The 13,710-nt window shown below is 44.9% G+C and overlaps 4 long non-coding RNA genes across 6 annotated transcripts in view; 2 read left to right on the top strand and 2 right to left on the bottom strand.

The window, feature by feature from the left end:
- Nucleotides 1-8,152, top strand: part of LOC127529905 (uncharacterized) — a 140,508-nt gene extending 132,356 nt beyond the window's left edge. The window contains exon 2 of the long non-coding RNA XR_007936512.1: nucleotides 7,851-8,152. This is a non-coding gene — a long non-coding RNA (uncharacterized LOC127529905). The remainder of the gene's footprint in view (nucleotides 1-7,850) is intronic.
- LOC127529904 (uncharacterized) overlaps nucleotides 1-13,710 on the bottom strand; it is a 146,169-nt gene that overhangs the window by 108,895 nt on the left and 23,564 nt on the right. The window lies entirely within an intron of this gene.
- On the top strand, nucleotides 2,729-6,095 carry LOC127529906 (uncharacterized). Its single transcript, XR_007936513.1, has 3 exons — nucleotides 2,729-4,435; nucleotides 5,003-5,544; nucleotides 5,831-6,095. It is a non-coding gene; the product is annotated as an uncharacterized LOC127529906 (long non-coding RNA).
- LOC127529908 (uncharacterized) lies at nucleotides 4,538-5,713 on the bottom strand. Its single transcript, XR_007936515.1, has 3 exons — nucleotides 5,419-5,713; nucleotides 4,882-4,922; nucleotides 4,538-4,552 (listed from the first exon to the last, which is right to left on the bottom strand). It is a non-coding gene; the product is annotated as an uncharacterized LOC127529908 (long non-coding RNA).

Genomic DNA, 13,710 nt, shown 5'->3' with positions numbered 1-13,710 from the left:
GGACAGGCTGTTAGGGCTAACTATTGGTAATTTCAGTTCAGAGAGCATTTGAGCTTTTCTTCTCTGCATCTAGTTGCACAAATAAATGATGACTTCCTGGTCAGAGTCATCTTATATAATGGAACGTAGAGTTAGAGTTTTGTTTGTCCCAACTTCTTTTTTGTCACAGATCTGATACCCCCTCCCCCCTTTTTTACTAGCTCTGAACATACACACAAAATTTAAATTGCCCGACATTCGATAGTATGGCTCAGTCTCTATTCATCTGTCTGAGACTCCAGTTGTGCAATCCAACATTCCCGAGTTCAAATCCCAGAGCTTAAAGAGGGGTATCACTCTGAGCTCATTTCTGAGACCGAAAGGTGCAGCAACCCAAATTTGTTCAAAGGTGGGTCGAATGTAATGGGGGTCCGTACTGAGCCTGAGAGAGAGAGAGAGAGAGAGAGAAGCCCATTGACGTGATGCTTAATTGACCAGTATGGCCAAAGTACTCCTGAGACTCCACTAGGCTATTCAAGGAAGAGGAAAACACGGGACTCTCGCTTCTGCTTCATGAGGGTTTCCTCCTTCATCCCAAGGGCTGAAGTGAGATGAGGTACATCAGCAAACTCCTTCCCCCCATTAGTCAGTCTCGATGCTCGCATGTCCGACAGCTTATTATAGACTATTACTTTAGTCTCCTTAGGGAATTTCCCTTTATCTCATGAACGTCTTATTTAACATACAGTTCAGCTTTCTTGCCACCGAGATGCTGCTATTGATTTCTTCATCCGCCCTCCTGATAGTGATGAGTGAAACGATTCATGCAAAGTTGAAACCTGGAGTTGTGTTTTGCAACAAGCAATATTACCGCATACATTTTCATCTCATCTCCGACTTTTTTAAAATGGCAAAATGTATGCATAGCATAGTAAGTGGAAACACTTGAAGGCCGCTCCTCAATGGCTAAAATCCATTAGCTTGGGAAGGTGGGCTGTCGGCAAGTCCTGGAAGGATCCTGACAAAGATGGGGAAACTGAGCGCAAATGGTGCCATCCCAAATGAGTGGTGTAAATGTGAATGCAGGCGACGAGATCTCGAGGAGCTGCAGGGAGGGAGCCGTGGAAGAACATTTTGGGGTTGGAGAGCAGCCAAGGATGGAGATAGCAATTTGAGCTTCATAATGACCCTTAGGGAGAAATATTCTTCAGTTTCCACCCTAAAAATAAAACTTGTATGAGTGAGTTTTGTGTTTTGCAGTTTGCACAAATCTCATGCAAAACAAATTTGATTTTTTTTTTAAATTTTGAACATAGGAAGAACATAAGAGACTTGACCAACGAGAGGAGACCATTCAGCCCCTTGCTTGTTTGGCCAATAGCTAAGGTGTCCCAACATGTCAGCCAAATCCTTCTTAAATGTTCTCAAGGTTTCCACTTCAACTTCATGCCTTGGTATTTATTGTTTCTCTCATCACTGAAGCTCATACCAGATCTTAGGTGCTTCACGTATTCTACAGCTTTGGTGTTGATGTCTCTTCTGTGTCACAATCGCAGTTTTAGTTGTGTCCATTTCTTTTGTTCTAATTATTTTGCTTTTCTGGCTGGTCTTCTTCCCACTTTACCAACATCATCAGTAAATGCCAGTACTGAGATCCTTATTGGATTCTGGAGCTAGTTCCCTAGGTGGTGTGGTTTCACAATTTTACTGCCTGGCCTTCATGATGTCATGACTGGTATGAATGGCAGTTGGTTTAAAGTGCAGGTCTGTTGGGCTTTGACTGTTGACATAAAACACGTGCATGCAGTTGTGGCCATTCTCATAAAAACTCTGGATTGTAACAAAACGGCTTTTCATCTCCATCTGGATGTAAATCAGGGGCAGCATGGTGATGGTTAGCGTGTTGCTTCATGGGTGTTTGTTTTCTGTGTGGAGCTCACACATCTGTGTGAATTTTCATCCCACATCCCCCAAGATGTTTTTCCAATTCCCAAATGTACCTTGGTGTTACTGTGATGGGGTCTACCTAAAATGAAAGTACGTTTTTTGAGGTCTGAAGGTCCTGGTTAAGGAACTTTCGAAATGATCAGTAGGTGTGGTATACCTCTGGTTGGAATGTGAACCTGACTTTGGGTGTGTTTGTCCTTCAGTGGACTGGCATCTCATTCCTGACACTGGCACCTCATCCTTGATTGTCCTTGCTGTAGGCACAATAGGCTTCACACCCTGAAATCCAGAATTTGGTTCAGCATTTAGTGAGGTCAGAAGTAGGGTTAGGACCCTAATGGCTACTAATCCAGTCCATTTAAAACACCACCATGCTGGACTTCAGTTGTTGTATAAAATGCTGATAATTGTGCATATTTGGTCCTTACAGTTGTTGCCATTCTTAAAAAACTAATAGACTTTACATTTCTATATGTAGTCAATCAGGGTAGCATGATAATGCAGTGCTTGGCCTCCTGGGACCAGCCATCTTGGTTTCCTTGCCATGCCTGTGTGAACTTTGCAAGTTCTTCCCAAGTCTATGCAAGTTTTCCTCTCCGAGACGTACAGGTTAGGACTTCTGATAATTCCAAGTGGACTCTTGTGTGAATGACCAGATTGCTCTCTTGGTCCGAGGCTGTAGTGCTCTGCTGTGTTAATGAACTTTAGAGAAGATCAGTAGGTGTGTCACACTCCAACTTGGGGGGTGTGTGTGCCCTGCTGTGGACTGGCATCTAATCCATCCGTGTTATTCTGTCAGCACCCCTTGCAACCCTGACTTTTGATGACGCAGGTGTAGCTGGTATGTACAGTTCGTGTTTAGTCAGGTCTGAAGAAGGGCAGGACCCTAATGGCTGCTTTTGACTCCTTCATTGAGATGCAGATGACAATTAGGGGACATTGTCCTCCTGGCCAAGCAATTCACCCTAAAACTGTCTCCCTGTGTTTACGTGCCGTGTGTGTGTGTGTGTTTGTTCTCGCTCACTCTCTCTTTCTTGTCGAGCCCCCCTACAGCGAGCTGAAATGTTGAAATTTAAATATGCCAAAGTTTGGGCAGATTGCCCGACTCTCAGTGAGAAAAAACTGAATGAAAAACAAGAAGAAGAAAAAAAAAAAAAAAAAAAAAAAACAGGCTAACAGCTTACAAAAACATGAAGTGCAAAGCCAAAATATGTCTGGTGGTTCTGCCCCCTCAGGCCCTGGGGTATCGTGGGAAGGATAAATAAAGATGGTCTTCAGGCGGAAATGTGGTGCGCTGTAGCTATGGCTGGGCCCACTGCCGACATGGGCACGCTGGCGTGTATCTTCTGATATGTTTAACATGCACACGTATACTAGAAAAAAAACAAAGAGGGGCTTAGGAGGGGCCGAGGCCTGTGGGTATGAAGTGGACGGGCAGAGTCGTTAGTTGAAACTTCTGTGCATCACAAACAGCACCACCCTGCATAAGCACAGCACTAATAATAGCACTCCATTACACACGCATTGTCAGAAAATCATCTCAAGGTTAGCACGTCACAAAAATCCAGACTGTCAGGCGAGGGAAGAGACAAACAAACAGAAATAAAAATAGACGGGTGGACAAGCCTGTCAATACAGAATTGAGCAGGGGCATTAGAAATGGCTTGCAGAAGGAATTCAAGCAAAATCTTTAATTGTGTCCTTACTGGACCCACTGGTGGGGCCGGTCAAGATGGCATTTAAACAGTCAGTTTAGCCAGGCCAGGGTGGTTTCTTGGGTTTATCGTGGCTTCTTTGGAATATACTGTCAGGCTGGCATGGACATTTTAGCTGGTCATCTAATTGTGGTGGACATACTAGAGTGGTTACTTGAACTGGTCATACTGGGATAATTACTGTATGATGTTTGTCTTAACATAACGGCTGCTACCTTGGTTTAAAGGCTACTTGGATTGGTCAATTGGCTCATATTAAAGCTGATGCTTTCTGATGGTCACTTTTGGTCTTTATGGGGTGATTGTTACATGATGTTGGTCATAACACAATGGCTGTTGCAACCAGTCATAATGGAAAGCTACTTGAATTGGTCAGTTTTCCGATGTTGAATGCTTTTTACTGGTCAGTTTGGTCTTAGTGGGAAGGCTGCTGCCTCAGCTGCTCAGATGGGCCACTCTGTTCAAGTCTGGTGTAAACGAGGGGACATACCTAGTTACTGAAACTGGTCAGAGTGAACTGGAGAATCTGGCCATACTGGTAAAGAACTAAAGAATCAGTCTGATGAGATCAGGCCATTCAGCTCCACAGGCTTGTCCATCGGAATTGTCTAATATAACATCAAGTTGAGATTTGAAGGTCCCTAAAGTCCTGCTTTTCACAATGCTACTGTCCATGCTGTCAAGTAATCAGACTGGTCATAACTGAGTGGTCTGTAAGTGGTCAGTCATCATGCTGGCTGTTGAAACTGTTTGGACTAAACTGGAGAAGCTGGCCGCATTGGAATAGCTAAAGGGTCTGACAGGGTTAGAGCAGCTGAAGATGTTTGAAGGGTCTGCTTAGGTTGGTTGTCCTAGATTGGCTCCTGTTCACCCTTACTGAGAATTCTGAATTAAAAATTCTGGCATAGCTGCTTAAAGCAGACAGTTTAGCCATTCTGCTGACACAGTTTCAGTTCATAAGAATGGTCATCCCATCCCATAATGGTCACTTATATGACATATGAAGCTTTAGTTCATCATGCAGTCTTGACTGCTGACACTGATTGGACTAGACTGAGAATTTGGCCATACTGGAATAGCTAAAGGGTCTGTCAGTAGTGTTGGTCCACCTAGAAATGATTGATGGGCCTACTCAGGTGGGTCATTTAGAGCATCTCCTCAAATTGGTCATCCTGGCAATACTGAGTGGGGTATAAGGTGACCATTCTGGCATAGCTGCTTAAAGTTGATCGGCTCCCACTAAAAAGATTGGTCATTTAAAAAGTGGTGCGTGTGAAGGACCTTAAATTCTTTCATCATGCTGCCTGTTGAAACTGGTTGGACTAAACTGGAGAACCTGGCCATACTGGAATAGCCGAAAGGTCTGTCAGGGTTAGTCCAGCTGAAGATGTCTGAAGGGTCTCAGGTTGGTTAAACCAGACAGTTTAGCCATTCTGCTGACACTGTTCCAGTTAATAAGACTGGTCATCCCATCCCATAATGGTCACTTATATGACATATGAAGCATTAGTTCATCATGCCGGCATGACTGTTGTCACTGGTTGGACTAGACTGAGAATTTGACCGTACTGGAATAGCTGAAGGGTCTGTCAGTGTTGGTCCACCTAGAAGGAATTGGTGGGCCTATTCGGGTGGGTCATTTTAAAGCATCTCCTCAAATTGGTCATCCTGTCAATACTGAGGTGGGTTTAAGTTGACCATTCTGGCATAGCTGCTTAATGTTGGTCAGCTTCAACTAAAAAGATTGGTCATTTGAAAATTGGTGTTAATGAAGGACCTTAAATTCTTCCATCATGCTATCTGTTAAAACTGGTTGGACTAAACGGGAGAATTTGGCGATACTGGAATAGCCGAAGGGTCTGCTAGTGATAGTCCAACTGAACATGACTGAGGGGCTGCTCAGGTGGGTCATTCTGCATTGTCTCCTAGTCATCCTGGCTGTGCTGAGGAGGTGAAGGTGGTTTAGCTAAGGTGTCCATTCTGGCATAGCTGCTTGAAACATCCAGTTTACTCACTCTGGACCAGCCACCCCATAGTGGCCATTTAAAATCTGAGGAACATTGAATTAGCTCATCATGCCGGAATGGCTGCTGAAGCTGGTTGAGCTAACTAGAGCATTTGGCCATACTGGAATAGCTAAATGGTCTGCCAGTATTAGTCCAACTGAATGTGACTGAGGGGCTGCTTAGGTGGCTCATTCTGCATTGTCCCCTTGTCATCCTCGCTGTACTGGGAAGGTTAGGTTGGTTTGGTTAAGCTGACCATTCCAGCATAGCTGCTTTCAAGTTAGTCAGCATTTTAGGAAGGATGCTTCAGCTAACCTGACTGGTTATTCCAAAGTGGTCATTAAGTGACCTTAAGTTGGCTCATTGTGCTGGCATGGCTGCTGAAACTGGTTGAACTAAACTGGAGAAGCTAAAGGGTCTGTCAGGGTTAGTCCAAGTGAAGATGTCTGAAGGGCTTCTCAGGCTAGTCATTTTTGATTTTCTCCTCAAACTGGTCATCCTGGTACTCTGGTGAGAACTTTATCTTTGTTTGGTTTAGGTTGACCATTCTGTCAGAGATGCTTTAAGTTGGTCAGTTCATCTGATGAAACTTGTCATACCAAAGTGGACATTTAAAAGTGGCATTTCTGAGGAGACCTAAATTGTCCCGTCAGGCTGGCATGGCTTCTAACTCTAGTTGGGCTCAAGTGTAGAATTTGTCCATAATGGGATAGCTAAAGGGTCTTCTAGTGTTAGTCTGGCTGAAAGTGATTAAAAGGGCCCACTCGGGTGGGTCCTTTTGGATTGTCTCCTCAAGATGGTCATCCTGGCCATGCTGAGAAGGTTAAATTGGTTAGGACTTTAAGTTGCCCATTCTGGCATCGCTGCTTCAGCTAATCCAAACCCAAAGTGGTCATTTAGAACTTGGCATGTTATGAAGGAGCTTAAATTGGCTCAACATGGTGCCATTGCTACTAAAACTGGTTGGACTAAACTGGCAAATCTGATCATAGCTGGAATAGCTAGAGGGGTCTCCCAGTGTTAGTCTGGCTGAAGATGATTGAAGGGGCTGCTCAGACTGGTCATCCTGGCTGTGCTGAGGAGGTTATGTTCATTTGGTTTAAGTTGACTATTCTGGCAGAGCTGCTTTAAGTTGGGCAGCCCCAGCTAATCAGACTGGTCATTTTAAAGAGGGTATATATGGGGGGGCCTTAAATCGATTCATCATGCTGAAGCTGATCATAACCATCCTGCAGATTGTGACTGGAAACTGGTCAAACTAGAATGGCTGCAGGATCTGGTCAGCATTGTCCAGATTGGCATGACCCAATGAGCAGGTCAAGTTCTTGAAGGCTGTGTGGTTCAGACAGCTTAGGCCGATCACACTGAGGAGCCACTGCCTTTCATTTGTTTGCTAAAAATGACCTCATTGGCCATTCAGAGATGGCTGCTGGAGTTTTTCAGGTCGACTAAGCTAAGATGACTGTTTCGTCCGCTCTCCTGCAAGGCCGGCTTGGCGAATTTCAGATGGTTGTTTCCTTCAGATGAACGTGGCATAGTAGCTGGAGTCAGAGTGGATTTCCACAGCTGCAATTGGCTGACCGGTGTCACCTGACAGTATAATGGTCCCCTAGCCCTGGGGCTAGGCACACACACATACATTTAACCATCGGCTCTAACGGAGGTCTCAACTGAATGTGACGACACCATCGCACTGGAGGTGCTGGTTCCACTGGGTGAAGTGTCTCACCGTGCGCCTGCCTGGACAGAACGCTCCTCCAGGTCTGCCTCGTCTTGTATAAACGACTCTGTAAATGATGTGTGAATTTCTGTATATATAAAATACTGTGAATATTTCCCGAGGCAGAATCTCGTAATTTAGCATGTCGGCTGCTCCCTGGAGGGGGCGAAAAGCAAGCAGCAGCTGCACGGATTCCGCCTGGTGAACCCAAATCTTCCAGTTGGCTGGCGAGTCCTAAGTCCCCAGCTGTTTTCCCTCCATTGTGCTGCGGGGGCCTGCATGCGGCGATGCGCTTAAATGCACGAGATGGACACGCGTTAACAAATCCAATGGCCACCTTTTTTGGAATGCTAGATACTGCACCCCAAAACACCACCACTTCCCCCTCTCCACCCCTGGCCACCCCAAATATTTGAAATAGCTACAGGTCCCAACCCAGAAAGCAAAGCGCCCCCTTGTTGTCACAATTTCATCGCATCACAGTAAAAAAACAAATACAAAGACAAATGTCAACATTCAGCCAAGCAGAAGAAAAGATCAGCAGCTAAATTGGAAAAGGAAGCAGAACAACAAACCCCCCACCCGGCCCACCGCCACCCTTTTAAGCTCTTTACGAGTTTACATCTCGATCCAGAAGGCTGCGCCTTTCATTAACGCTGCTTGTAAAGATTTTTCTTTCCGAGCGACAGAGAGAATGGAATGTATCTACTGTAACATGCTGTACCCATCTAGAATGTATGTACCTGTAACTGGGATTGTATTTCAATAACCAATCTGCAAACTCAGCCTGCCTCTGTCTGTTATTTCATCATCCAGGGGGGATTAGGGGGGTGAAGACCTCCCAGGAACAGGTGGTGTGTTAGGGAGATGTGTGCTCGTGCCCGCCTGAAACACGGCTTATCTTTAACCCAGCAGGACCCCGAGGTTGTCAGTTGGCATTGTCTGTGCCCAGCGCTATGTCTCACTGAGAATCACCAAAAGCTGGAGAGATCAGTTTGGCCACCTTTATCCTTCAAGAAGCCCCTGTAGCAGTTTGGGAGCTGCTAGTTTACACCAACCTCACCTTCTACTCAGTATCAAGAAGACAAATCCTGAAAGCCCACTTGTCTTTACCCCAGCAGGACCCTTAGATCCTCTGTTGGTGACTCACGTCATGGCAGTGTGCTTGACCATTGCCTTGACTCATTGAAAAATCACCACAACCTGGAAAGATGAGCTTGTCCACCTTTATCCTTCAGGAAGCCCCTGTAGGAGTTTGGGAGCTGGTGGTTTGCCCTCTCACCTCACCCTCTTTCCAGCATGAAGAAGACAAATCCTGAAAGCCCACTTGTCTTTGCCCTGGCAGGACCCTTAGGTCATCTGTTGGTGACTTACATCATGGCAGTGTCTGTGCCCAGTGTCTTCTTTCACTGAGAAGGATGTCACAATAAGCTTGGCACTTCTGCCATCTGCACTTTAGGAAACCCCTGTAGGAGTTGGTGAGCTCATTGTTTACTCCTCACCTCACCCTCTTTCCAGTATGAAGAAGACAAATCATAAAAGCCCGCTTGTCTTTACTGAAGCAGGACCCTGAAGTCAAATGTTGGTGACTCATATTATGGCAGTGTCTATGCCCATTGATTTGTCTCATTGAGAATCACCAAAAGCTGGAAAGATGACTTCGGCCACCTTTGTCCTTCAGAAAGCCCCGTGTAGGAGTTGGGGAGCTGGTGGTTCACAACCTCACCTCACCTTCTTCCCAGTATGAAGATGACGAATCCTGAAACCCCACTTGTCTTTACCCCAGCAGGACCCTTAGGTCATCTGTTGATGACTCGCATCATGGCAATGTCCGTACCCAACACCTTCTCTCATTGAGAAGGATGTCATGAGAAGCTTGGCACCTCTGCCATCTGCACTTCAGGAAACCGCTGTAGGAGTTGGGGAGCTGGTGATTCACACCCTCACCTCACCTTCTTCCCAGTATGAAGAAGACAAATCCTGAAGCCCCACTTTCCTTTACCCCACTGTGACCCTGAAGTCAAATATTGGTGACTCCCATCATGGCATTGCCTTGACTCTTTCAAAATCACCAGAAGCTGGAAAGATGACCTTGGCCACCGTTATCTTCAGGAAGCCCCTGTAGGAGATGAGGGGCAGGTGGGTCACACCCTCAACTCCCCTTCTTCCCAATACGAAGAAGACAAATCCTGAAAGCCCACTTGTCTTTACCCCAGCAGGACCCTCAGATCATCTGTTGGTGACTCACGTCATAGCAGTGTGCCTGCCCATTACCTTGACACAATGAAAATCACAGAAAGCTGGAAAGATGACCTCGGCCACCTTTGTCCCTCAGGTAGCCCCTTTAGGAGATGAGGGGCAGGTGGGTCTCACACTCAACTCTCCTTCTTCTCAATATGAAGATGATAAACCCTGAAGTGGTGAACCAAATATCCAAGCCCTTGTGATTTTTGTTTTTTTTTTTGGTCCAGCATATGTCATCAGTACATCAGGGTTGTACCTGAGAATTTAAAGCCCTTGTCAGTGTTCGTGTCGGCCATGGAGAGGTGGATGGACATCTTCTTGTGGACCTGTCACTGCCACACAGTCTTGTATTCAAAGAAGATCTGGGGGAACAGGAACATGGCAAGTATGGAAGAAGGTGCCATGATTGGTGCTAGTGCCTAACAGCTCCAGAGTGAAAGGCACTATATAAATCAAATGTTACTATATTTTTCAATGCCTGGCATGATCACTACCTGGGTGGGCTACCCCGACTGCTCCTTCACACCCCAAAGTCATCCACTTTAGGTTCATTGTGACTCCAGACTGGTCTTGAGTGAGTGAGTGTCACCTTCACTAAACTAGTGTTGGCCCCTAATGCTGCCAGGTTAGGCTCCAGCTTCTTAAAGGAACAGATGAATCCCCCAGCTCTTGGTGGGGAAGCCTTGTGGATAACAGTGTTGGCTCACAGTTCCAATGTGACATCACAGTTCAGGTCCTGGATTTTCTACTACAGTGTGGACGGTCCATTGTCTTGACCCCTGATTCACCGGGTGACCCCGAGCAAGTCCATTGTCTTTGTTCAAACTGTAAAAGAATATTTCAAACAGTTGTGATGTGTTTAGATCTCGTAATTCACCTGGCATAATGGTACCAGCCCAGTATATACAGAGACCAGGGTTCACATCCCACTTTGCTGCCTATGCACTCTGAATCATTGACTCTGAGCTGGCCTGCTGTGCATGAATGTGAAGAATTGTGCCGAGGGCTAAACTGGCATCGTATCGAGGGTTGGTTCTGGGTTCTGCTGTTGGGAAGGTTTATAGCGCCTTACAAAGCTATGATGGGGTCTGTAATGGAATAAGCAGGCTCATGTAGTAATCAAATGGATGAATGACTGAGGTCTTGAAGGCAGGAAGGTGTAGTGGGTGACACAGCACTTCCTCGGGGTCTCTGGGTTCAATGCCCAGTCTGGTCACTCTGCACCTTCTCCCTACGCTGACGTGGATTTTCTCAAGATGGATTGAAAACCGAAACCTGGCCTCTTGTGACTAAATATGAATATAGATCCTCTTTGGTGTGTGTTCTTGACGTACGCCCCCATTCTGGTGGGGTACACTCAAACCTTCTTCAATGCAGTATGTCAGTAAGGAAGATGAACAAATGGAGGCATCCTCAGGTGTAAGTGGCAGAGTGAACCAGTGGGTAATACTTCTGCTGCATATCACGTCACAAGAATCCAGGAAATCAGACAAGGAAAGAGATAAACATAAATACGGTTTGAGCAGATTAACAAAGAAATAGAAAAACACAATGTGAAAAAGTAAGTGCACCCCATGAAATGTTCTTTATCATGTAACATATGTGGACGTACCAAGATTTGATCTTCATATACACAGCATCTACAGGTAAACGTGATATAATATAATAAACATCACACCACATTTACGTTGTGTAGTCAAGGGTTTAATTTAAATAAACATATATGCAAATTTATGTGGAAAAAGTAAGTCCACCCCTTCATTTCTCACTACCTCAGATACCTCAAATTAGAAGCAGGTGCAGATGATTAGAACCTCATTAGGGAGGATCTCATCTGAAGCTGTCAAATTTAAAGTAACTCAGGCATTTAGTTTGGTTTGAGATGAGTGTGTTAGCAACATGCTGAGGTCTAAAGAGCTCTTTGGGGGCCTTCAGAAAGAAGATTCTAGAAGTCTTTGAGTCTGGGAAAGGGATTTTAAAAGATCTCCAAAACAATTGGAAATCAACCATTCCACTGTCTGCAAGAATATCAGTAAGCGGAGAAAGATTTCAAACATCTTCATCATCATCATCATCATAATAATAATACATTTTATTTATATAGCTCCTTTCCCATGCTCAGTGTGCTACCATCTTGTCCAGGTCAGGATGTCCCAGCAAATTCAACATGAGAGTAGAATGCAAGATGCCAAAGGAAGTCTTCAAGAAACCCAGAATCTCATCAGGTAGCTCTTGCTGCTGCTGAGGTCAAAGTTCACGAGTCTTCCACTAGAAAGGGGGCCACAAATTAGATCTACATAAGAGATGTGCCAGGAGGAAACCAGAAAGAACATCAGGATGCAACTATAGTTTGAATGAGTAGGCAGAGAGCAGGACTTCTGGAATAAAGTGCTCTGGTCAGACGAGCCAAAGACAGACTTACTGTATCTGTCCACAGTACCGGAGGACATGTTTGTCAGAAAGCAGAGGCAGCAGTTGACCAGATGAGCCTGATACCAGCTGTAAAGTGTAGTGGTGGAAATGTTCAGGTTTGAGGCTGCTTTGGTGCTTCAGGACCTGGGACGCTCATCATGGAGGGGTCTGGAGTGGCCAGGTGAGTCCCATCGAGCTGCAGTGTGGGGGGAGTTTTTTATTTAGGACGCCTCTCAAACATCACACAGCTGAAAGAATTCTGCATGGAGGACTGGGGGAGACTGATGGACAATTATGAGAAATAATGACTTGAGGTGGCAGCACCATCTGTTAGAGACGAGAGGGGACAGAAATGGCATATCAGTTTATTTTTCATTGAATAAATTATTGCAAACCTTTAACCGCCACCTTATCGTGGTGGAGGGGTCAATTACTTCATCTTTATCTAAATATCAATCTAAGTCGTTTTGAGATCTAAGTCATCAGCCTAGCCCTTGGTGTATTCAGTGTTAACATTCACAGTGTGCCATCTATCGGAGTATATTTTGTAATCTCAAACTGTGGGGTGCGCCCTGAAGTAACAAAAAAGGGGGAGCGAATGTTGCCATATGTGGCGTAATTTTGCTATTCATAGGGAAATTTTAAACTTGTAGCGGTGTGTCGGCAGCAAAAAATATAGGAATAAATTTTATTAGGGTTTCAAAAAAACGTTAGGGGGGTGCAATTAAAACTGTTATGAAAACTCAGGTCACAAATACTTAAAGGTTGAGAAACGCTGTTGTAATGCATGTAGTAATAAATTGCATTTTTCATTCCAACAAATGGTGCATCACAAACATTTGTAGTAATAACACGGTTCACACTTTTCATTCCAACAGATGGTGCACAACTATATATCTCTGCAGCCTGGCACCTCCACTCTGGAGCTCCAATCAGGTGGAGATGACTCAAATGGGTAGTCCAGGTAGGTAGTATTTCCTCCAATGGGAGACTAGCTGCAAACCCCACAACTCTGCCCAGCTACAGTATGATTAAGATTAGAGTTGTGAGACAGTTAGCCAACCCAAATAAGGCCAATCAGTGTTGAATAAATTAAGTGCACCTACTTGGAGCTCCAGATTGAAGGCTCCAGGCTGACAACACTAGTAGTAATAAAATGCACTGCATTCATCATTCCAACAGATGGTGCATCACAAACATTTGTAGTACTAAAATGCATTGCATTCTTCATTACTATAGAAGGTGCAATGCAATGCTTACCAAATGGCATATAACAGAGACATAGCCCTGGATGGACACACAGACATAGACAAATGAAACAATAAATGAAGAACTCTTGATATATCCACATATGTTTAAAAATGAAAAAAAGACACACATCATGGGGTGTACTTACTTTTTCCAACAATGTGGATTCAACTCCAATTGCATTCACTTTCTATGTGGCGCTAGCACATTCTCCTGGTGCCTGTGTGGGTTTTCTCCATGTAGTGTCGTTTCTTCCCACACCTTACAGATAAGGTACCCTGGAAACTGTGGTGTGTGTCACCAGCTCCATTGTCCTCAAATGCTGTAAAGGATTATGTTGGTTAAGAAAACGGTTCCAGTCAGTGCATGAAGAATGGCTGCTGGAGTAGGAACAAGAAGTGATGAACCCCATGATTTTGATGCCCCCTGTCTCTTTGAG

Source organism: Erpetoichthys calabaricus, chromosome 12 (assembly GCF_900747795.2).
Source record: "Erpetoichthys calabaricus chromosome 12, fErpCal1.3, whole genome shotgun sequence".
NCBI classification, from domain to species: Eukaryota; Metazoa; Chordata; class Cladistia; order Polypteriformes; family Polypteridae; genus Erpetoichthys; species Erpetoichthys calabaricus.
This window is presented reverse-complemented; position numbering and strand designations above follow the sequence as displayed.